This window comes from Carassius auratus, chromosome 11 (genome assembly GCF_003368295.1).
Source record: "Carassius auratus strain Wakin chromosome 11, ASM336829v1, whole genome shotgun sequence".
Taxonomy (NCBI): Eukaryota; Metazoa; Chordata; class Actinopteri; order Cypriniformes; family Cyprinidae; genus Carassius; species Carassius auratus.
This window is the reverse complement of record NC_039253.1, coordinates 6,048,602-6,071,259: the sequence shown is the minus strand read 5'-3', so window position 1 is coordinate 6,071,259 and position 22,658 is coordinate 6,048,602. Positions and strand designations below refer to the sequence as shown.

Sequence of the window (22,658 nt, the reverse complement as noted above, 5' to 3'; positions counted from 1 at the left end):
GGTTTGTATATGTACAGTACTTGTGTGTGTGTGTGTGTGTGTATTATTAATGTATGCATATTTTAATGTATATGTTTTATATTGTTTTACTTGGGTACACACACACACACACACACACACGTATATATATATATATATATATAATTAAACATTTTAAAAAAAAATTGTACGCTAAAAAATAAAAATAAACATACATAAATGATAATAATGCATGATTCACAGTAGTTTGTTATATGCATATAAAATGTGTCATGTAAATAATGGCTAATTTTAATTTATAAATATGTGTTATTGGAGTAATTACATTATATATTGATAACCCTTGTGAAAAATAAATGTACTAAAATGTATTTGAAATAATAATAATAATAATAATAATAATAATAATAAAAAAATGATACCAAGTATACTACAAATATATTCACATATTTATGTTCTTAATAATAAAAAAATACCCTGAATTGTACTTTTAGTATCGCAAATTGAAACAATTAATTTTGTACTTAATGCACTTTAATTGTGTTGAAGTAGTGCTGAAGTCCAACTAAAGATGAACTGTATATTGTACTGTAAGTATATTTGATTGTGCTAAAGTAGAACTATTGCAAGTATACTTTATAAATATCTTATATTTAAAGACTGATATTATTCAAAGATCATACAATCCTCATCAATAATGACATTAAAACACGCTTAATATTAAGAAATGTACATTGTGGACAATAAATAAAGTTTTACTATAATTTTTATATTAGTAAGTCTCGAGCGATAGGTCAGTAAATATGTTCGATTTTTAGTATTAAATGAATTTATATTGAATAAATGACTTTTTTTTACTAATCTTGAAAGTTTGATTGATTGCAATTTCTCAGATGAAGCAATTTAAGTCTCTAGAATTGGCCTCTGAGGGGCAGCATTTTCCCACATCTACACCATCCTTCACCACAACCAGCTGATTACAGACTGACAGAGAGCAACAGAAGAGTAAACTTTAAAATGCCCCATTTTCCCAAGCTGAGAACACAAGGAGGACGCTGCAGGTCACAGTCCTTTTACTGTAGGAGTCAGTCTGACAGACTGCAGATGCTCGTTTGGACAAATGACTTGAGATGAGCGTTTAATTAAGCATTTCATTACTATGCTCTCATAAAGCAGACAATGCTTATGAAATATGGCCTATAGATGATGCCAGAGATGTTTCAATAATTGCCGTCTGTTATCAAAAAGATGAAAGAACAGTGAAGAGGTTGGAGAAAGTTATTACGATCTGATGGTTCTTTGAAATTATGTTTTCCAAGCTCATAATGGTCTAATGTGCAGATCTCAGAACACATTACTGATTAAACCTTTAAGAAAGCTGAACTCTTATCAGGCAAATGCCTAACCCCAAATATTAAACTTTAGGAAGAATCTTAACATGCATTGTTAGTGCTACCTCAAATCATAAGGCTTGCATAAGGCTAAACATGAAAAGTTTCATTTCCCTCAGGATGGTGTCTTACATGGCGGCGGTCTGTGTAGGCAGTAGACAGAAAGACAGCCGACTAGGTTTAGAAACCGAGTGTATTTTTCATAAATTTTATTTGAATGTGGTTCAAAGTCAGCAGAACCAACAGAAAATCCTTTAACAATCAACGCCATGTGTCTGTCCTCACACACTCACCCACTCAAAACAGAAAATCTTTACGCTAAACGGAAGGCACTGGAAATCCTATTAGCGCTGCCGGCCTCGGATCTCAGTGAGACACGTCTGAGTTCAGCGCTGATGGCGTGTCTGTGACACCCACATGACCCCGACTTTGCATCATTAACATTGTGCTTGGACTGCATGTGTGAGACGAAAAAAAAATTAGACCCCACGGCATCCACAAATATCCCGATTTAAAGCCCATGGGGCTCGTTTCGTCACACTTTCTCCTTCAGAACCAAGCTCCCAGTGGAGAGCATCTTTAACACTGATCTGGAGTCAGAATCCCCGGTGTGAATCGCAACCTGAGGCGCTACAGACAGAGTCATGAACTTGGTTTCGCATCAGTGTAAAGGGAGCGTACTAACTCTTTAAAGCAGGTGAGGTTGAAAATGAGGCTGTCAGACTTCTGCCTCCTCTTCCTCTCATCGTTTATGAGTCATGAGTGGGTAGGAGGACTTTTGAGTCGCTGCCAGTCAAGAGAGGCTCCGTGACACACGGCTGAGGCAGAAATGGGTCACCGAGTGTCTGCTGCAGAGATTAATCGCAAAAGGCCTTCATTGTTCACTTAAGATTTCTTTTGTTTGCATTTGTGGATTGTTTTGACACGATGTACCCAGAATTCACTGCTGTTGTTAAACAAATGACCATAGTGACATGTTAAGGCATTGAATTATTGCCAGTGTCATATTTTGCAAGAGTGTCAAGATGTAAATTAGTTCCAAAACATAGTGAGCTGCCCTTGTCTACATAGGCAGCTGCTTTTCATGGCAACATCCTAACTGAAATGGAATGCTCTAGAGTCTAGATAGATGCAAATATATCATTGCATACAAATGTTTATATATATGTATGTATGTTTATATATATGTCCCAACAAACTATCATTTATTTGTTGATTTTGTGAAAAAAAAAAAAAAAAAAAAAATTATATATATATATATATATATATATATATATATATATATATATATATATATATATATATATATATATATATATATATGGTTTTATAGAATGTAAACTACTACTGTTAAACAGTTCAGGGTGGGTAAATGTTTTAATGTTTTTAAAAGACACAGGTTTACCAAAAATACAGTAAAAAAATCACAGTGAAATATATTTTAAAATAGCTATTTTTAAATAGAATATATTTTAACATGCAATTTATTCCGGGGATGTAATGCTGAATTTTGTGAATTTTGAAAATGATCATTACTTCAGTTTTTAGTCTCACATTGAGCCATAATTTAATGCATCAATGCTGAATGAGTATTTCATTCTGCATTAATTTCCTTACTGACCCCGAACTTGTCAGAATGAGGCTATGATTCCTTAAAAAATAAAATAAAATAAAATAATTAGTGTACTAGATTTCGGAACAAAACAATTGTGTGTAATACAGTTGCTCGCATAGTTATCAAATTAATGAGGCAAGTTTAACAAATCTACTTTCATAGTGATTCATTATTAAAAATAATGTTTTAACAAATAGTCAATGTCAACCAGGCTGTTATTGCTATTAATCCAGGAACTTTAAGCAAGTAGTTTCAACAAGAGCTTATACTTACTGTAACTAAAACCTTAAATTCTTTTTTTTTTTTTTTCAGACTTAATTAATCAGTGTCTACTTTTCAAGTAGATTTAAAGCTTATGGTGTATGTGCAAAGGAGCATGGGAAAGAGCAGGGAGAGTTATGAGTTCAGCCCGGCCGGTCTAGAAAAAAGCGAGGAGGGTCACATCTCAACTCGCATATTAATCTGCAAAGAGGCAGTATTGATCAGGTAAGCATATCAAAGCTTTCCTAGCTGCCAATGATCACTGTGCAACAACATAACAGATGCTGTTTCCTGTGTACATGTGTGCACAGACTGACAAGAAACAGGACGGAGGGGACGGTTGCGGCAGGCGGCGGTAATCGCATGGTAAACAGCTGTGTGCAGCTAACTCAAAACTCACTGGAGAGGAGCATGCTCGCTTCTTAAAGCAGAAGGAAATATGATTGCAGTTGGATGGATTTGGATTGAAATGTTGCAAAGTTTTCCCCCATAATCCCTCATGCCTGAATACACAAATGTTATGGATGTGTTTTGAATGTTTATTTGTAGTATTGCATCAGTGAATCCAGTGGGTGAGATGTTCGAAAGCATTGTAGTTTATTGCATTTGAATTTCCTAATTTTATTGGGATTGGATAGAATATTCAGTTTCAGTTCTATCTTTACCTCAGAAGACAGTGTTTCTTTAACTACAGATATGTTTATGTACAGTACCAAGGTTCATTTTTTTATTTTTATTTTTTTATTTAAGCAATAGATCAGCCAAAAATGATAATTTGCTAAAAAAATTTACTCACACTCAGGCCATGCAGATGACTTTGTTTCTTCATCAGTACAGATTTGGAGAAAATTAGCATTACATCATTTCTTCACCAGTTGATCCTCTGCAGCAAATGGGTGCCATCAGAATGACAGTTCAAACTAGAGTGATTAGACAGAAGCTGCGATTGTCATGCATCTATTTCATTGAAGCATGGTTCTGTTATCAGTGGTAAATTTCCATCTGAAGGTCAGAGGGTGCTCTCGTGCTAAAACTCCAAAAACTCATCACAGAAGAAATCCAGGAAATCCCTATAGGAGTTGCTGAATAAACAAGATTTAATTGCATTCATTAATTCAACATGACTAATAAACACAGGACTACAACAATATATGGTTTATCAGAGTTCTTCTTATTAGATTTATTATAATTATTATTATCAATTTTTGGGGCAGTCGTGGGCCTAATGGATAGAGAGACTTGTTACCCGAAGGTCACAGGTTTGAATCTCAGGTCTGGCAGGAATTTGTTGGTGGGGGGAGTGAATAACCAACGCTCTCACCACCTTAAATACCATGACTGAGGGGAGAACCTTGAGCAAGACACTGAACCTCCAACTGCTCCCTGGGTGCCGCAGCATTGGCTGCCCACTGCTCCAGGTGTGTGTTCACTACTGTGTGTGAACTGATTTACTACTAATCACAGAACCGGCTTTACTGACAAGATGTGCATGACAAATGCATTCAATTAATCGTGCAGCCCTAGTCCAAGCATCACAAAAATCCACAAGTAATTTAGACCACACAATCCATTAAAGGGGGGGGGGGGGTGAAATGCTATTTCATGCATACTGTGTTTTTTACACTGTTAAAGACTTGGATTCCCATGCTAAACATGGACAAAGTTTCAAAAATTAAGTTGCACGTTTGAAGGAGTATTTTTGTTCCCAAAATACCTCTTCCGGTTTGTCACAAGTTTCGGAAAGTTTTTTTCGAGTATGGCTCTGTGTGACGTTAGATGGAGCGGAATTTCCTTATATGGGTCCTAGGGCACTTCTGCCGGAAGAGCGCGCGCTCCCGTATAGCGAGGCTGAGCACAGACATTTCACTGATCAGAGCGATTCACTGATCAGAGCGAGAGCGTCGCGAAAAGTCACAAAAGAAGTGTGTTTTTGGTTGCCAGGGCAAGACAACCCTGCACATATTACAAAAAAAAAAAAAACAGCATTAAGGGACCAGTGGATGGAGTTTATTTTTACAGAGCATCAACGGAGTTGTGCAAGTGTTTTTGTTTGTTCCCTGCATTTCGAAGATGCTTGTTTTACAAACAAGGCCCAGTTTGACGACGGATTTGCGTATCATTTATTTCTTAAGGATGATGCAATCCCAACGAAAAAGGGTCACGATCGTGTGTTGGAACCGCAGGCGGTGAGTAAAACTGCTTAAAATATCTCTGCCTCCTTGTTAGTGCGTCCCCTCCCATGCCGGAGACCCGGGTTCGAGCCCCGCTCGGAGCGAGTCGTTGCTGCTGCTTCTCTCGTTCGGTTTCAGCCTCGGGATCTGATTCTGGATCATAAATAAACGGCTGAATCTGACTGTAAGCCATGGTTTGTTTTGGATGATGGTTTTTCCCTCACGGTAATGTCACAGCTTCCACATGCTCTCAACGCAAAAGCCTACTCGCGCTCTTGATTCTTTAGCTCCGCCCACACGTCACGCCTCCAGCCGGTCGTGTTTTTCCGGGAAAAATCGGTACAGACTATCTTTCTCTTATGAATATAATAAAACTAAAGACTTTTTGGAGTTATGAAGGATGCAGTACTACTCTATAGGTACTCAAGATTAACAGGATATTGAGTGAAAACGAGCATTTCACCCCCCTCTTTGGACTGGAGACTTTACAGATCGTTTTTACGCACCAAGAGCTTGTAACACTCCAAAGAGAAAGGAAAAATTTCAATTGCATCAAATGACCAGTTTAAACCTTTTTTACATTAAGGTACAGTCTTGGAAACTTTTCTTTATACCCCAGACAAGAATTTGAAACTTCAAATTATAATAAATGCATCTGTGATTATGGGGCAGGGTTTTTGAGCCCCTGCAAATAGTCTTTAATTAATCTACAAGAGGGTAATTCCAAAACACACAGGCAGGAACAAACAAAGCACAAAGGACTTAAGCCACGTTTCCACCGCTGGAACTTTACCCAGGAACTAGGGACTTTGGGCTGGTACTCGGTGTGTTTCCACTGCATGAACCAGGAACTAAATAAATTTCCGGGTAAAAAAAAATTGCCCCTCAGAAAGTCCCTGCTGGCGAGGTAGTATTTTTTCAAAGTTTCTGAACTTTTGGGGGTGGGACTTGGGCTCTAAACATGCTGATTGGTTGAGTTCATGCAGCATTGTGATTTCAACCACTGTTTATTTGGATCATTTTCAAAATATTACTGTTATTGTGTCATGAAATGTCATTTTAAAAGTATTTCAGGTGAGAATATAATTGTCTAAAACTCAAATCTGCGGTTTATTTATAAAGACAGGGCCCATTTAAAAATGGCGTTTCACCGATTTTGGAGATGGTCAGCTCCACGTGATCAGCAGGATCTTAGTGCTCATGTATCCGGCTAGAGCAGTCTCTACTCAGCTAGTCATTCTGATATGTGCCGCTGGCTCTGATGTCTCTTTAGTGGGTAACAACATATAATTCGTTTTGGGTTAATCTAACAGGTAATCTTTGGTCTGTATTCAATTTATCTATATGTTAAAATAAATAAAAAAACAGAGGCTATTGATATAATATTTCATTTCATTGTAATGGCTGTATACATGCACATTTCCCTGAACTAAGTACATTTCTGCGGCTATTATTATATTTAAATGAAAAGGAAAGGAGGCAGTGGTATTTGATATCTTATTTCGTATTATTGTAAATATACAGTGAGGAAAATTGCAGTAGCCAAGGCAAGCTGACTGATGTTATTAAGTGCGCTGCTGTTTGCAGAATTACAGGATTTGCCTCGTCGTAGACATCACACTCCTGAGTCGACTGTGCAAAGTCTGAACGACTGAGGATGCAAGTCCAAAATCAGTGTACTTTGTATTGAGAAATGAGCAAAGACCTACGTCACCAGACTATTTGCTTAATCTTCCTGGTACTTTAGACCGTGGTGGAAACGCAGAACACAACAGGTCTGGGGGGAAGATAGTTCCTGGGGAAAAAAGTTCCTGGTACAATTGTTCTGGGTAATCTCGGTGGAAATGCGGCAATAGTAGACCTGATGACAAACAGTGAATTGAACACAACTTAAATAGGAAGGGCTGATGAGGGTAATTAATGACCCACACCTGCGCCAAAATGACAATAATCAGACGTGAGAGAAAATTAAGTCACACAGAGCACATGGGGAAGGAATCAAAACAAAACAGGTCCTTGAGTTGTGACAGTTCACCCACCTCCCGGAATGCGCGACCTCACGCCACAGGAACAAATGGAAGGACAGAGGGGGACTCAGGAGGAGGACAAAGGAGTGGATGTGGGATAGTGACGTGATCACAAAGTGCTGGCAGGAAGGCAGGCAGGACATGGTTTAGGAGGTGGCCAGGTGACTGGGAGGAGGATGACCAACCAAGCAGGGTGGTGATGATGGAGGGAAGATCCAGGAAGAAGACAGCAGGAGCCAGGAAGGACCAGGGCGAACTTGATTTCACCAAGTACAACATGTTCCTGGATCAACATCCTTGTTGATCCTGGAACATGATTCCAATCAACCAATCAGAATAGAGATATAACTTTTCAGGAAATGTCAGTGCTTCTACACCCTTGTTAAGCAGCTATTATTTCCCTCTGATCTTAGGAAAAAATTATGGGTAAGGTTAGGTTTAGGGTTGGGGATTGGGCTAAGTCTGTATTTTTTGACAGTAATGTTGATCCAGGATCAACAAAATATGTTGATCCAGGAACATGTCTTACTTGGCAAAATCACGGCAACCAGCGGACCAGAGAGACGGGAGCAGGAGGAGCTAGGAGGGACCCAAGTCACAGCTATGATGGTGGCCCACAGTGGAGGAAACAGAGGTAGAAGCCATGAAGGAAGAAGGCTGATGACTACAGGGGGCCAACCGATGGCTGTGGAGCAGGTGGAGTCCAAGTTGGAGACAGGCAGGACAACGGGGAGGAGTCTGCGGGCCGTGGTGGAGTTGGAGGGAAGGAGGAGCCTGACAGAGCCAGAGGGATGGAGGGACAAGGTGTAGCCGGAGGAGTGGAGTTGAGGCGGTGGATGGTTGATGGCAGACCAAGACGAAGCCAGAGAGACAAGGGAGCCCGGTGGAGTTGGTGGACTGACGGGCCACAGTGGAAAGGAGGGAGCTAGGAGCCATGGTGGAGCTGCTGGGTCAAAGGGCTGAAGCGGATTCCAGGATTCAGAGGCTGGAGGCAGAGACAAGGAAACCTCCAGCCATGATGCCGATGGAGATGGGCAAACCATCTGTGATCCCAACGCACAGATGGTGGACTGAGGGTGAGCAGAGGGGCGATGGTGAGGACTGTTATAAAGAAGGTCATAAAGGGAGGCTGGGAGGGAGTACAGAATGTTCTGGGTGTTTAGGAACGTTGTGTGCTGCCCAAACGCACCACAAAGCCACTCCCAGCACCAGAAGTGCCAGCGTTATGGAAACAACCTCCATGGTCATTTCAGGATTGGCAGACAGTTCATGGGAGGCAGAAAGTTCAGGGCAGACAGACAGTTAGACGTAGGCGAAGAGGGGGCATGTCTGCTATCATAATTACAGTCCACTGAGCTCGGCTCACCCTCAACCATGGTGCAGTGGAAGGAGCCTTCCACCACGCTCTCACTGTCCATGATGCTTTCCCCCTTGGCGAGTTCTGTAGCTGGCTCTTTTACCTGGACAGATGTGTTGGGCTCTAAATTCCAGGGAGATCCTCAGTACTATCACGGTCTTTGGCCATGGCTCGTTGGTCTGGCATCCGAGCCAGAGTGGTGAATATTGCGGCATTCTCCATTAGAACAAAAACAAAAAGAAAATGTGGGGAAAGGCACCACATACTTATTATCACTTTTGTGTTGGTCTTCTGTCATGCTACGGTGAGATAAACGCACAAAGAAGATGCGGATGAATGCAAATAGTCTTTAATTAATCCACAAGAGGGTAATCCCAAAACACACTTAGCACAAAGTATGGACATAGCAAACAGTGAACTGGATACAACTTAAATAGGATGGCTGATGAGGGTAATTAATGGCACACACCTGAGCCAAAATGACAATAATCAGACATGAGGGAAAATTAGGTCACACAGAGCACATAAGGAAGAAAGCACAACTAAAGAGGTGTGACAGCTAATTAATTAAGAGACATCCATTTGATTTAGTATAAGTAATTTCCACTGTGATTTTAATTACAGAGTGCTATTAAAGATGTAGTAAAATAAAATAAAAGTAAAATAAAAAATTCTCTCATGATCCATGTTTGTCCACATAATTTATACTGGTGATAGAGTGCAAGCAGCATTTTATGAGTTTTTCTACATGGCCAAACGTGGTCATAGTTGAAGAAATACCTGGATCTTTCTGGGGATGTAAATCTCATAGCTGCTGAAATGACTTGAAAATCTTATACTGTTTTCCACCTTCCACACTTTTTTCCCCCAGCAGGCATCTGTTGAAAAACAGGAACTATATTTCACCCCCATGTCTGAATGAATCCTGCTCTTAAATGACGTTTCCTGTTATTATGTGTTTTTTATTCTTTCTGAGCTGTTGGTTTTGTGCTCCATCTCAGCGCAAGCTTCATTAATCAAGCAGTCCAGAGAGAAATGGCTCACCTGCTTGCTGAGGTGTTTATCTTTAGCTAATTTCCTGGCGGGATGCCTGTCATGCGGTGTTAAAAACCAGGAACAGGTGTAAACAAAACAGGGCCAGGGTCTCAGGACTGTATCTGTTCAGTATTTCTTTATATCAGCAGACCTGTCTGAAAGTGGAAAAAAAGTGCATAATACGTTTGTTGCAGCTCTGAACTGTGTGGGCTGCTTTTCCATAATTTAATTCTGAGTTAGAAGTTTCAAAGACAGTATTATCACTGTGAATTAAAGAAATGCCTTGATTAATAATTAAATAAAAAAATATAGGAATGAGAAATTAGGTTTTAATCATTTAATGCAGTTATCATTGAAGATGTATTGTGGCTATTACAGGATCAAACATATTTATGATTTTCTTACATCATTAAAACTTATTAGCTACTGCTTTTTATGCATAAAATATATATTTTTTTTTTATTTAGAATGCTTCTTGTAGTACATTTTACTTTACTTGAATAAAAATAAAAAATCAACAAGTTCAAAATGACCTTAAACCGGGTTAAAGAACAGGGTCAAAGTTCTCCTCAACTTAAATCTCTTAATGCAAAATATACATTTTATATTTTTCCTTTTAAATGTTAGGGAATATCTATATAATCCAGACATGTTTTCTAGAGATTCGCATAAATTTAGAAAAAAAAAAAAAAAAAACCTTGAAGCTCATGGGCTGATCAGTAGTTTGAAACATCTGTCACATTCAGTTCAGTGACGACGAGACTTTTCATTAAAATTACTTGCCAATTATTTCTAAAACTGTCAAATAGTCAAACATCTTGTCCACAATAGCAAGTGCAATGCAAACAGGGGGGAGGGAAACATAATTATACTTTATTCTGAGATGAAAATAAACGTTCGCAATTAACATGCAGCGCAGACATCACCCAAATGGGAGAAAGACAATGCATGGTGAGATCCTAGTTAGGCATCTGCGAGAGCGACTGCGGCTTCCAGGAGCTATCGGCAGAAAAACCCCTGCAGCTCGGGCCCAGAACGGCTCACGGCAGCTGGAGCCAAACCCCACAGCTGACAGCTGGTTTGGGCTGAGCCTGGTCTACGTGACCCAGCTAGTTCCAGCTCCGTTGACAAGGATGCACAGAGACAGACACGCTCAGACAATATGGCATTCACACAGTGATCACAGAAGAGTGCACAGTGCAATCGCCGGGACTGAGCTGAGAATGTGACATTTTTGTTAGAGGCACACAAGGATATTATATTTACATATCAATATGAACAATGGTCATTGTTTGATTGCAGGGTTTTCATTGTATCGTATTGTATGGGAGTCGTCACAGTGAGTTGCAGTCATATCCGTATACCAGCGCTCCCTCCGGACCTCAGGATCAACCACCTTGACAGTCTGTCTGAACACTTCTCAAATGTGTTTGTGTCTGTCTGAGCTGACTGATGCATCAAAATAACTGCAACTACACATTCATTAGCACTAGTTATTTTTTTCTAAATTAAGGTTTTGTTGGTAAGTCCCTCCTGGTAGATGTTGGAACTACCATTAGGATCTAGAGATAAAGATTATATATATATATATATATATATATATATTAGCCTATCTTCTTCAAAATTAAATTTGATTAATGTGTTACTTGCTGTTTCTTTGAAATTGTTTCTGTTTGAAAATGATTTCCTACAGCAATTTACCTACACCTATTACCGTCCTGCAAGCCTTTTAAAGGGATAGTTCACCCAAAAATAAAAATTACCCCATGATTTGCTCACCCTCAAGCCATCCTAGCTGTTTATGACTTTCTACTTTCAGACGAATACAACCAGAGTTATATTAAAAAATGTCCTGGTTCTTCCAAGCTTTATAATGATAGTGAATGGGTAATGATATTCAATAGTACTATAGAAGTCCAATAAAGTGCATCCACCCATCATATAAAGTGCACCACACGGCTCTGGGGGTTTAATAAATGCCTATTCTCACTGGACTTTATGCTGCACTTCCCCTCGTGAACATGCATGCAACATAATATTCATTTTTGGGTGAACTATCCCTTTAAGTCTAATTAAATCATTTTCTTAACCAATCACAATAATGCATCTAACTGGCTCTGACCGTCTTGCTAAGTCAATTCAGCCTTTCCACCTTTTTCTTTTCCTTTATGACTAATTAATCATTCTGAGTGATGTGCATTGATCGCTAATCTTCGTGAGTGCTAGTTGCAAATCAGTAAAATAACTGTAACTGACTGGCAGGTATATTTTCTAAATTTAACAAACAAAAAAAGATCAAGAAATAATTATTCCATAAGGGAAATACATTATCAGACCCGAATCATTCAACTCCACTGAATATCACTTGCTATGAATAATAATTCATAGTAATAAGGTGTGGAACGACGACGGATGTAGTTTTGTTATTTGCCCTCAATTATCTAGTTATTCCGTAACACCACAGGTGTTTTGAATATATTATATCATAATTCATCTGACAAAGTGTAGCTTTAACAAACAACCCGCTGTGTCTGAAAATGACGAGGTCTTCATACCAGATGGTTGCACTGCAAGGCACTTTACACTGAAAAAGGACAATTCTGTCCGACACAGAGTAAGAATAATATGTATATATATCTTGACCAAAGAAACATAAACTTGAGAAAACTTGTGTTTAAATTATCTTTAGTGAATCAGTCATTTACGATGTGGCTTAGTGGTTAAAGATCTTTAAAAGATTTGAATAAAAGCAAAAATGATTAATTAATAAAATTTTAAGTAGTTTTTGACATGTACTAACGATTACAATAACAAATAATTATGCATAAATACAGGCAAGTAACACTCAGCCAATCCCTAATCATAACCCTAACTATACAGTAAGTACATGTATTTAATTAATATTACACAGTACTGAAATGTAAAATTACACTGTAACAATGACACCTTAAAATAAAGAGTAACCATAAACTCTTGTTACAATAATTGTAATATTTCAGATGGGCAACGATTAGACACGATTAGACACATACATACATATACGCAGTACACACACACGTAAATAAATGTAAATATTTTCTAAATATACATAATAAATGTACACAGTATACACATTATGTAAACAAAAACTTTTATTTTGGATGAAAATTTAAATTTTATTTTAATTGTGATTAATCAGTTTTTAACAGTTTTTTTTTAAAGTTATTTTAGCGTTTCACAGTCATGTCGTCATATAAATAATTTAAACTAATAACACAATTCTCAATTTATGCAAATACAGACAATTATTCTGTAAAATTGAAATTATATTATGAACATATTTATGATTAAGTGTGTTATTCTTGTTTACTAAACCACACCTGATCTCCGTGGCCTCAATGTGACCCCATCCTCTTAACATCTCAGTCTGTCTATTCTCCTAACTGCATCTTTGACTTCAGCGCTCCGAGCTTTGTTTTTCTTCCTGACCTGCCGTCTAGTCTTTGATCACAGCTCTGCCCTAAAGGCAGCCTGCCAACACTAAACTTATCCAAACCACTTTCTCTCACCCCCAAACACAACATAAGAACTGCCCCGCATCTCAACCAGTGTTTATTCTCCTCCGTCCATCACCACCTGCCACTCATCATCACTCAAACAGACTCCAAAAGTTGTGTGCCAAAGATGAAAGGAGAATCTGCAAAGGGGACACATCAACCTCAGCAAATGCAAGTAAATTTGAAGCACGTCTTCCTTCATCTGTAATTTCCACATCTTCGAATGGAGATTGACTTCAGCTGCCCTACAAACAGAGACAGACGGGCTGCACGGGTCATCAAGGGTCTGGTCTGACTCGCTCTAAGAGGGCGTCCCACTGAGATAATCACTGTTTCCATCACAGCCTCGGCTGGCTGTGGCCAACCCAGACCTCCTTCAGACCAGAGGATGGATTGTTTAACGGCACTCTGATTATGCACTGAATAAAGGAAAGGGAAATGGAGAGGAGTGCAGGGAGGGAGAATTTTCAGGGAGCCAGGTCAATAATTATATGACAAAAAGGGATGAAATGCATAAGAGGAGAATGGAGAAAAATGTTGTTTGGTACAGAAAAGCACTAAACTATCATAGAATCACTAGCACGTGGTCTTGATTGCCTTGCTGCTTTTGTAAAAGGGCAGAAAGGTCTTATGCCCCATTCACACGAAGCATCAACGTCAACGCCTCTCATTTACTTTGAATGGAGTGACGTCAAGCGTTGTGGAATGGAATTGTAGAATTTTGGTAGAATTAACTTTAGTAATTATGTTCCTTTGACCATTTTTTGTTTTTTATTTATATATACAACAGCATTTATTTTATTTCAGTTTTATTCGGGTACCTATTTGAAAATGTTCTTTTAATTTATTAATGTAATTAAATATTATATATATATATATATATATATATATATATATATATATATATATATATATATATACACAAGTAGTAGTGTTTATTTATTTTCTAATATTCACCTAATATTCATTGGCAACTTTGTATATTAGAACAAACGTATTGTCTGCACACTGATATAACTGCTCCATAAGAAATATTCATTGCAATGTTTCGACCATCAGGTCTTCGTCAGGCACAAATTATGTGAACTGAGGTACAACTCCTTATAAGTAACAGGTAGTCATCCTAATTGACCTATCAGTAAGCCCTTCACTTCAGAGGCAGATGAGCCAATGGCAGTTGAGTATCAGTTGCATGGGAAGCGGAATCCGGACATCTGACTAACCACCGATTTCTAGTTGTGCCCTCTTTTGGAAGGCCAAACATAGTATTTTCACTTTCACAATGAAACATAGCATCTCCACAACATGACAGCAGCAGCAACAATACTACAGCGAGAATCAACATTACTCCTTGTTTCTTTGCGTGAACAAATTAGGGTGGTGTTATGCAAATCTTCACACACAGTGATGTAGACATGTGTGGGCGTGTTTAAACGAGGTGTTTTAAGGATGAGTGGATGAGTCTTAAAGGTCACGTTCTTCATGATCCCATGTTTTAAACTTTAGTTAGTGTGTCATGTTGTTGTTAGAGTATAAATAATATCTGTAAAATTCTAAAGCTCAAAGTTCAATGCCAAGCGAGATATTTTATTTAACAAAATTTGCCTACATCGAACGACTCGTTTGGACTACATCCCTTTACTTCCTGCACTATGACGTCACTAGAACAGTTTTTTGACTAACCTCTGCCCACATGAATACACAAAAAAGGGGTGTGGTCTTGTTGCGCTCCGACGGAGAAGAATGAAGAGTTGAGTTTGTAGAGTGTGTTTGTCGCCATGTCGTCAAAACGCTGTTATTTTCATCTCGGAGTCCAATCATCTTTGTTTGGCCTTCCCAGGGACGCTGTACTTAGAGATTAATGATTACAATTTATGTTTAACTCGGTTCGCGAAAATCCAGATGTAAAACTATATGCAGCACATTTTGCTGAGGACAGCTTCCTCAATCTCAATCAGTTTAATGACGGATTCGCACAAAGATTATTCTTGAAAGATGGAGCAGTTCCCTCTTTGTCTGGAGAAGGCATTGTTTATGGACCATAACCGGTAAGTGTATTTTATTATTTAAGTTGGTGTGTTTAACAGTTTCTGCAACTTATTACACAAAGGGCAACGCTGTTTAGCTTTGTTAACTAGATGGTAGGGCTGTTCAAAAAAATTGAATGCGATTTTCACGCGCATCTCGTCAGTAAAGGCGTTCTGTGATTAGAAGTACATCTCCATCACATGCGTTCAGATCAGGATTGCCAGGTTTTCAAAACAAATCCTGCCCACTTGCTTCTCAAAAAAAAACTTTTCAGGGGCGTTTCCAGGAGGGCAGCATTCTCTAAGCTGGTGTCGAATCACAACACAGGAACCGCTGGCCCAATCAGAACTCGTTAAGTATTTCTGAAGGAGGGACTTTATAGAACAAGGAAGTCATCAGCCCATTTTTATGACAGTGAAAACGGCGGTATACAGATAAGTGAATTGTGTGAAAAATACTGTGTTTTTTTTTACAGGCGAAACACGAACACGTTATATTGCACACTGTAAAACAATCAAAGCTTCAAAAAAAAAAAAAAAAAAAAAAAACATGAAAAACATGACCTTTAACTTTTAATCTCTTTGGGTTTGAGACTTTATCATTTAAGGCTTTCACACTGACAGCTGTCATTGTAAGACAATTAGCAACTATGTTTGTTTGTCCAAGTTTGCAACAGTAACTAAGGGGGGGCGGGGCTTACCGATAGGTCAATTAGACACCTTCAATCACTATAAAGGTGTACTCCCAACTATATTCTCTCTCTCTCTCTCTTTCTCTCTTTCTCTCTCTCTCTTTCCTTATATGATTGAACGTGTCTAATTAGGATAAACACGTTACTTATAAGGTGTTGTCCTTCATTTAACGTAATTTGTTCCAGAAGAAGACCTGAAGGTCGAAACTTTGTAATATTTCTTATGGAGCAGTAATATTTGATATTTTGTTATTGTTTTTGTCCTGCACCTGAGCCCTTTGAGGGTTTGTGGAATGTACACAATTTTTTTTTAATACTTTGAACTTTGTACATTAGACCAGTATTCAGAGTAATGGCCTTAAGCCTGACAAATACTGCACGATTTTCAGCTGTCCCAGATGGAAAATAGGCAATGTGAAACAATCGTGGCGATTCCTGTGATCGTGGCTCCTTAAAAGTGGTCCTGTGTCACACGGTGAGGAAGTAAAAAAAACAAACAACCACTGTCATGGTCTCGCGACCAAAGATAGCCTACAATACAGCATGATCAACGCACAGTGTGCTGGTACGATCCACGTAACTGACCAACCAATAAAAATGTGGCATCAACATGACATGGCAGTAAAACATAAAACTGCTCACCTCAAGCTCTTATCCCTTCCTCCTTCACCACTTCCACTTTTCTTAGCACACATAAAAACAACAACTGCTAAAGAGTGATTTTTCATGCTTTTTGTTGCATACAAGGCGATATATGTCATCCTCCTACAACCATGTCCTAGCCAAGTTTTTTAGATCCATGTCACAGTGTGACATGCAATAATCTTATAGGATTGCTAAAAAAAAGCTTAGGTCAAATGGTCAAAGAATACCTTAGTATTAATGCTAATGTATTATTGTTGCAGTGCATCTTGCTGCTATTCGGAGTTGTAGAACAATAATGTTTGGCATATAAATGTCTATTGTAAGTGTCTATTGTAAATTAATGTAATAATAGTGTAATAACTCTGCACTCAACACTGAAATTGCTGTTGCTGGCATTTTATAAAATAACTTGCTAATGTTAATAACTTAAATCAACAGCTCTAAACATAGCTCATCTAGATTTTAAAGGCAGCTTTATAAGTCTTTCTATGTGAGTGTATGTTTTAGAGTGTTTCGTGTGATTATGTTTGTGTACGTGGTACTGTACGTTATTGTGACCACAAGGATAGTGATACCAGTGAATTTTGATCTTTTGGGGACATTTTTAAGGTCCCCTTGAAGAAACAAGCTTATAAAAAAAAAAAAAAAAAAATTATATATATATATATATATATATATATATATATATATATATAATTTTTTTTTTTATCTAAAAATGCAGAATGTTTCCTATGAGGGATAGATTTAGGTGTAGATGTATAGCGATTAAAAATTGTTTTGTAGAGTATAAAAAGCATTACGCCTATGGAATGTCCCCATAAAACATGTAAACACAACGTGTGTGTGTGTGTGTGTGTGTGTATCATTGTGTTGAAGAAAGATCTTGCATAGAGACACAAGCAGAGAATACTGACCCTCACTCCATTAGAGGCGACTCTGCACTTTGTTAATGGAAGAATGAATGTTTGGATGATTAAACTTTATTGGCCACTTCAGATGTTACAGTGACAGAACTGTGTTAGTTGCTACAAGGTGGGAAAGGTCAGCAATTTTCTGATGCAGTCAACCCACACTAATCTGTTTTTGAGAAGTCAATTCCAGGGACACGAGCTTCACTGCGCTAAAGGAATATTATAAACATCAATGCATATCTTCGAGTCAGTCACCTTAATTTCAGAGGTCAGACTGTTTTTGCACGCCATAATATATATGCCAAAATAGTCCAACTAGACTGTTTCATTTCTCTTCTAAACATTTTAAAAGGCAATGATTTACGATGCAAATTGCAATGTACAGTACGTTTTCAAAATTTGTTATTTTCTTAAGTTTATTTTAAAAAGTTAGACAGGTTACTTGCACCATTGTATGATGACCGTTTTTACACTTTGCCTTTACCTAAAGGTTTTTAAATTGATTTTCATTACATAATACATTCATATAAAATTATATGCATGTAAAATATATAAAAATAAGATTGAATTAAACTAAAATTCATTCAAACATACTAATGTTCTAGAACTTCTAGAACAAGCAAATATTGTATTTCTCTTGTAAGATAAACCTAACATGTATTAAAGACAGAGAAAGAGTTGTGCCATTCTTCTTTTAGTTTTCTTAAAAAAAAAAAAAATCCTTCTCTATGCTTCTCAGATGTCAAGGAAAAACCTTGAACCAACTCTGCTAACTGTTAAAGACTGTCAGTCCGCTTCGCCCTTCTACATACAATAGAGATTTTCACATGGCTTTTCACTTCAAACACTTGACCTCTGACTCGGACTCAAACCAAGCAGGGAGCTTGAGCTTCTTTTATGATGACATTGAGAGAGCTACACAGCAAAAAACCTCTAGGGTCCAAACCATAAGCATGGCTTTGAAATTATGTTTTTATGAGCATGTTCTTTTATCGATCAACACCTGGGAAAAGCCATTTGTTGAATGCAAAGCTCTGTGACCACCATTTAAACTTAATTTCATTTATTTAATGAATTTTTAAAACGTTGAGTATGTGATTGAAAATATACATATGCAAGCCTGAACATACAGCTTGCATATACAGGTTTGTGACTCATTTATTCAGTATTATATGAATATACATGTATGTGTGTGTGTTTGATTCAGAATGCAGCAGAATTAGTGTTCAGTGAGTGCAAGAGAGCCCATGTCAGTCCTTTGTTTATCTCTATACTGGCTACTGTCTGCGACTCACATCAAGTTCAAGACATTGATGCTTGCATACAGAACAGCCACAGGCTCAACAGCCCCATATGCCACCACTTGACGCCTCTTAGTATCATCACAGAAAGGGACATAAAACACCTTCCAGAAAATTCTCATTCACGGTTCCTTACTGGAGGAGTGATCATCCCAACCTTATCCAGAACACCAAATCGAGAACATTTTTCAATATTCAGCAGAAAACTCATCTCTTCAGTCAGCACTTCCTGCATCCTGCTGAAAAAAAATAAATAAATAAATGAATAAACTATTTGCTTTCACTGTTCTTTTTTCTCTCACTGCTCAGAGTTTAAAAATGTTTACTTGGGTAAAACACACCACTGTCTCTTAATATTGAGCCATCCAAACACAGTGGGAGAGGGCCAGGACAAATACCTCACCGACCAACCGTCCACTACATCCTATTTGAACTACGACCAAACAACAACACGGGAGAAGTTAACTTGATAACTAAATTTAACTAAATAACTAAAGTTAACTAAATTGGAATTCCAAGAATACCATGAATATTGAAATGAAAAATAATGCTTGCAACATTTTATTTTGGTTTCGTTACATACATGTGTTTGTGAGATTTTGCAGCGTGTTTCGTTATATGCATGTGTTGTGAGGATTTGCAGCGTTTCGTTATATGCATGTGTTGTGAGGATTTGCAGCGTGTTTCGTTATATGCATGTGTTGTGAGGATTTGCAGCGTGTTTCGTTATATGCATGTGTTGTGAGGATTTGCAGCGTGTTTCGTTATATGCATGTGTTGTGAGGATTTGCAGCGTGTTTCGTTATATGCATGTGTTGTGAGGATTTGCAGTGTTTCGTTATACGCATGTGTTGTGAGGATTTGCAGCGCGTTTCGTTATATGCATTTGTGAGGATTTGCAGCGTTTCCTTATATCCATGTGTTGTGAGGATTTGCAGCACATTTCGTTATATGCATGTGTTGTGAGGATTTGCAGCGTTTTTCGTTATATGCATGTGTTGTGATGATTTGCAGCGTTTTTCGTTATATGCATGTGTTGTGATGATTTGCAGCGTGTTTCGTTATATGCATGTGTTGTGAGGATTTGCAGCACATTTCGTTATATGCATGTGTTGTGATGATTTGCAGCGTGTTTCGTTATATGCATGTGTTGTGAGGATTTGCAGCGTGTTTCGTTATATGCATGTGTTGTGAGGATTTGCAGCGTGTTTCGTTATATGCATGTGTTGTGAGGATTTTCAGTGTTTCGTTATACGCATGTGTTGTGAGGATTTGCAGCGCGTTTCGTTATATGCATTTGTGAGGATTTGCAGCGTTTCGTTATATGCATGTGTTGTGAGGATTTGCAGCGTTTCGTTATATGCATGTGTTGTGAGGATTTGCAGCACATTTCGTTATATGCATGTGTTGTGAGGATTTGCAGCGTTTTTCGTTATATGCATGTGTTGTGATGATTTGCAGCGTTTTTCGTTATATGCATGTGTTGTGATGATTTGCAGCGTGTTTCGTTATATGCATGTGTTGTGAGGATTTGCAGCACATTTCGTTATATGCATGTGTTGTGATGATTTGCAGCGCGTTTCGTTATATGCATGTGTTGTGAGGATTTGCAGCACATTTCGTTATATGCATGTGTTGTGATGATTTGCAGCGTGTTTCGTTATATGCATGTGTTGTGAGGATTTGCAGCACATTTCGTTATATGCATGTGTTGTGAGGATTTGCAGCACATTTCGTTATATGCATGTGTTGTGAGGATTTGCAGCACATTTCGTTATATGCATGTGTTGTGATGATTTGCAGCGTGTTTCGTTATATGCATGTGTTGTGAGGATTTGCAGCACATTTCGTTATATGCATGTGTTGTGAGGATTTGCAGCGTTTTTCGTTATATGCATGTGTTGTGAGGATTTGCAGCGTTTTTCGTTATATGCATGTGTTGTGATTATTTGCAGCGTGTTTCGTTATATGCATGTATTGTGAGGATTTGCAACACTTGTGTTGTCAAACTGATGAAGATGTTTTTTTTTTTTTTATTATTTGCTGGTGTTTTTTCTATTTGCATGTGTTTTCTTAAATTGCAGTGTGTTGAGTTCTCTCGGCCACCGTAAGCTTCAGCTATTTGTCATACCCGTGTTCACCAGAGAGTGGCATTCCAGCATATGACGTGAATGCACTTTATTAGACCTCTATAAACTATTGAATATCAACAGCTATTCACTCGCATTTTTAAACTAAGAAGAGCCAGGAATTTTCTATATATATATATATATATATATATATATATATATATATATATAAACAAGTGTATCAATCTGAAAGAAGAAAGTCATGTACACCTAGAATGATTTGACGGTGAGTAAACAATAGGGTAATTCTGGGGGAAACTGTCCCTTTAATGGCTTCATGTTCTAGCTGCACTCTTCTAATTAATGTCTAAAATTTTGCATTACTCACAATATTACTATAGTCTCTTTCAGTTGAATTGATTGTATTCCATATTTGTTAGTCACTTTGTAAGCCAATCTTTAAGTCTTCTAAATGGATAAATGTTAGAAGGGTGGAGGTAAGATTAGGCACTCAAATATATTGAATTCCTATGTTTACAAATGCATGAATTTAATGGCATTTCAACTCCAGTCACTGTTTCCATTTCTGACTTGAATGTGGCATTAGATTGTGTATTATTCAGTTAGGCTTGTACACTCATCGCCACTAATTGAGGAATTGTGGCCAGCAGGTGTTTTGAGTATCTGAAAGCATCTGCTTTATTTTGAGGAGTGAATGAATGTATAATCTGTGGTTAGGATGCATAACGACAATTAGAAAACAATAAGAGACAAGATAAGGGAATCTAGAGGAGGATGTAGCTTTTCTAACAAGTACTAATCAACTTTAAGTCATCTTTGGAGTCTGTTTAAGGATCTGTAAACGGAGGCAACTTGCAATAAAAGGACAATTATGAGACAAAATTAACACACGCACTTGTTAATTTGCCATATTCATATCCATAAATAAATGTGACCCATTCGTGAAATCATTTTAGAGAGGGCGTCGCTTCAGTTTTGATTACCTTATTCATAATGTCCTGCTTGAATGATCTCAGTCTTCATTAGGCAGGGAGACAGCAGCTTACTTAACGATAATGATGGCACACAAAAGTGCAGCTCAATCAGGAGTTTGCTCCTGTCAGAGGAGGAGGCGTCGTAACTTCCACAGCTGAAGGGGTTTAACCAGCTGCCTCAGGTGTAACAGCAATGGGATCTTCACCTCCTGCCCTCCCAGAAGAATACATCAACTTTGGGAGACAATCAGCCGTTCATACAGCCGCCTCTCATTACATAGCCCAGTGCGTACGGTTAAAACGAGGCACGTGTCAAATACAAATGAACCGAACTTGAGTGCCAGGAAGTTTTGCAAGATCTTGGGACAGCTGGCTTATGGATACAGAATTATGGCATCTTGTGGTCCTCTAGAAATTGGGAGAAAAATATAAACAAAAACAATAACACAGCTGTATGATGACAAAAGGGTGGAAACAGTTATTATAGATTACAAGAGAGAGAGGTTTAATATAATCCAGATTATAAATAATATTGATAAAAATTATGCTGCCTTTGTTGCTCTTGTAATAGTATGAAATAAGCACCATATATTGAAAAAAAAAAGGTTTTATACATTTATTATATAATATATTAGTATATAATAAT

General features: G+C 37.9%; 1 long non-coding RNA gene across 1 annotated transcript; it reads right to left on the bottom strand.

Annotated features, from left to right (window-relative positions):
- Positions 1-9,214: 9,214 nt before the first annotated feature.
- On the bottom strand, positions 9,215-22,329 carry LOC113111333 (uncharacterized). Its single transcript, XR_003293297.1, has 4 exons — positions 22,022-22,329; positions 19,085-19,187; positions 9,846-9,991; positions 9,215-9,679 (listed from the first exon to the last, which is right to left on the bottom strand). It is a non-coding gene; the product is annotated as an uncharacterized LOC113111333 (long non-coding RNA).
- Between the last annotated feature and the right edge of the window lie 329 nt (positions 22,330-22,658).